General features: G+C 50.0%; 7 non-coding genes and 1 pseudogene across 7 annotated transcripts in view; all 8 read right to left on the reverse strand.

The window, feature by feature from the left end:
• The window catches only part of LOC128477041 (5S ribosomal RNA), a 119-nt gene extending 118 nt beyond the window's left edge, over nucleotide 1 (reverse strand). The window contains exon 1 of the ribosomal RNA XR_008348030.1: nucleotide 1. This exon is cut by the window's left edge and continues 118 nt beyond it. This is a non-coding gene — a ribosomal RNA (5S ribosomal RNA).
• A 236-nt stretch (nucleotides 2–237) lies between these two features.
• On the reverse strand, nucleotides 238–346 carry LOC128479849 (uncharacterized; annotated as a pseudogene).
• A 290-nt stretch (nucleotides 347–636) lies between these two features.
• Nucleotides 637–755, reverse strand: LOC128480510 (5S ribosomal RNA). Its single transcript, XR_008350514.1, has one exon. It is a non-coding gene; the product is annotated as a 5S ribosomal RNA (ribosomal RNA).
• Nucleotides 756–988: 233 nt separating this feature from the next.
• On the reverse strand, nucleotides 989–1107 carry LOC128480522 (5S ribosomal RNA). Its single transcript, XR_008350515.1, has one exon. It is a non-coding gene; the product is annotated as a 5S ribosomal RNA (ribosomal RNA).
• Nucleotides 1108–1370: 263 nt separating this feature from the next.
• On the reverse strand, nucleotides 1371–1489 carry LOC128480534 (5S ribosomal RNA). The gene has a single exon (XR_008350517.1). It is a non-coding gene; the product is annotated as a 5S ribosomal RNA (ribosomal RNA).
• A 252-nt stretch (nucleotides 1490–1741) lies between these two features.
• Nucleotides 1742–1860, reverse strand: LOC128477229 (5S ribosomal RNA). Its single transcript, XR_008348211.1, has one exon. It is a non-coding gene; the product is annotated as a 5S ribosomal RNA (ribosomal RNA).
• A 218-nt stretch (nucleotides 1861–2078) lies between these two features.
• LOC128478598 (5S ribosomal RNA) lies at nucleotides 2079–2197 on the reverse strand. Its single transcript, XR_008349508.1, has one exon. It is a non-coding gene; the product is annotated as a 5S ribosomal RNA (ribosomal RNA).
• A 251-nt stretch (nucleotides 2198–2448) lies between these two features.
• The window catches only part of LOC128477172 (5S ribosomal RNA), a 119-nt gene continuing 67 nt past the window's right edge, over nucleotides 2449–2500 (reverse strand). Inside the window, exon 1 of the ribosomal RNA XR_008348154.1 lies at nucleotides 2449–2500. This exon is cut by the window's right edge and continues 67 nt beyond it. This is a non-coding gene — a ribosomal RNA (5S ribosomal RNA).

Genomic DNA, 2500 nt, shown 5'->3' on the forward strand with positions numbered 1-2500 from the left:
TGTGAAAGCTCTTTATTTTACTTTTCTTATTCTGTTGCTGCTGCTGCTGCTGCTGCTGCTGCTGCTGCTGCTGCTGCTGCTGCTGCTGCTGCTGCTGCTTGTCGTCAGACAGAAAGAATTATAAGCCCTGGGACAGGACAGAGAAGGTGAGAAGGTTCAAATAAGGGTTTAAAGCTTTGATGATGAGCAAGAAACACATGGCAAAAAGCTCTCCCCGGACTGTGAGAAAAAATTAAAAGCCTACAACACCTGGTATTCCCAGGCGGTCTCCCATCCAGGTACTAACCAGGCCCAACCCTGCTTAGCTTCCGAGATCAGGCGCTTTCAGGGTGGTATGGCCGCAGGTGTGAAAGTTTTTTATTTTACTTCTCTTATTCTGTTGCTGCTGCTGCTGCTGCTGCTGCTGCTGCTGCTGCTGCTGCTGCTGCTGCTGCTGCTGCTGCTGCTGCTGCTGCTGCTGCTGCTGCTGCTGCTGCTGCTGCTGCTGCTGCTGCTGCTTGTCGTCAGACAAAAAGAATTATAAGCCCTGGGACAGGACAGAGAAGGTGAGAAGGTTCAAATAAGGGTTTAAAGCTTTGATGATGAGCAAGAAACACATGGCAAAAAGCTCTTCCCGGACTGTGAGAAAAAATTAAAAGCCTACAACACCTGGTATTCCCAGGCGGTCTCCCATCCAGGTACTAACCAGGCCCAACCCTGCTTAGCTTCCGAGATCAGACGAGATCGGGCGCTTTCAGGGTGGTATGGCCGCAGGTGTGAAAGTTTTTTATTTTACTTCTCTTATTCTGCTGCTGCTGCTGCTGCTGCTGCTGCTGCTGCTGCTGCTGCTGCTGCTGCTGCTGCTGCTGCTTGTCGTCAGACAGAAAGAATTATAAGCCCTGGGACAGGACAGAGAAGGTGAGAAGGTTCAAATAAGGGTTTAAAGCTTTGATGATGAGCAAGAAACACATGGCAAAAAGCTCTCCCCGGACTGTGAGAAAAAATTAAAAGCCTACAACACCTGGTATTCCCAGGCGGTCTCCCATCCAGGTACTAACCAGGCCCAACCCTGCTTAGCTTCCGAGATCAGACGAGATCGGGCGCTTTCAGGGTGGTATGGCCGCAGGTGTGAAAGTTTTTTATTTTACTTCTCTTATTCTGTTGCTGCTGCTGCTGCTGCTGCTGCTGCTGCTGCTGCTGCTGCTGCTGCTGCTGCTGCTGCTGCTGCTGCTGCTGCTGCTGCTGCTGCTGCTTGTCGTCAGACAAAAAGAATTATAAGCCCTGGGACAGGACAGAGAAGGTGAGAAGGTTCAAATAAGGGTTTAAAGCTTTGATGATGAGCAAGAAACACATGGCAAAAAGCTCTCCCCGGACTGTGAGAAAAAATTAAAAGCCTACAACACCTGGTATTCCCAGGCGGTCTCCCATCCAGGTACTAACCAGGCCCAACCCTGCTTAGCTTCCGAGATCAGACGAGATCGGGCGCTTTCAGGGTGGTATGGCCGCAGGTGTGAAAGTTTTTTATTTTACTTCTCTTATTCTGCTGCTGCTGCTGCTGCTGCTGCTGCTGCTGCTGCTGCTGCTGCTGCTGCTGCTGCTGCTGCTGCTGCTGCTGCTGCTGCTGCTTGTCGTCAGACAGAAAGAATTATAAGCCCTGGGACAGGACAGAGAAGGTGAGAAGGTTCAAATAAGGGTTTAAAGCTTTGATGATGAGCAAGAAACACATGGCAAAAAGCTCTCCCCGGACTGTGAGAAAAGAAAAAGCCTACAACACCTGGTATTCCCAGGCGGTCTCCCATCCAGGTACTAACCAGGCCCAACCCTGCTTAGCTTCCGAGATCAGACGAGATCAGGCGCTTTCAGGGTGGTATGGCCGCAGGTGTGAAAGCTCTTTATTTTACTTTTCTTATTCTGTTGCTGCTGCTGCTGCTGCTGCTGCTGCTGCTGCTTGTGCTGCTGCTTGTCGTCAGACAGAAAGAATTATAAGCCCTGGGACAGGACAGAGAAGGTGAGAAGGTTCAAATAAGGGTTTAAAGCTTTGATGATGAGCAAGAAACACATGGCAAAAAGCTCTCCCCGGACTGTGAGAAAAAATTAAAAGCCTACAACACCTGGTATTCCCAGGCGGTCTCCCATCCAGGTACTAACCAGGCCCAACCCTGCTTAGCTTCCAAGATCAGACGAGATCGGGCGCTTTCAGGGTGATATGGCCGCAGGTGTGAAAGTTTTTTATTTTACTTCTCTTATTCTGTTGCTGCTGCTGCTGCTGCTGCTGCTGCTGCTGCTGCTGCTGCTGCTGCTGCTGCTGCTGCTGCTGCTGCTGCTGCTGCTTGTCGTCAGACAAAAAGAATTATAAGCCCTGGGACAGGACAGAGAAGGTGAGAAGGTTCAAATAAGGGTTTAAAGCTTTGATGATGAGCAAGAAACACATGGCAAAAAGCTCTCCCCGGACTGTGAGAAAAAATTAAAAGCCTACAACACCTGGTATTCCCAGGCGGTCTCCCATCCAGGTACTAACCAG

This window comes from Spea bombifrons, chromosome 2 (genome assembly GCF_027358695.1).
Source record: "Spea bombifrons isolate aSpeBom1 chromosome 2, aSpeBom1.2.pri, whole genome shotgun sequence".
Lineage (NCBI taxonomy): Eukaryota > Metazoa > Chordata > Amphibia > Anura > Pelobatidae > Spea > Spea bombifrons.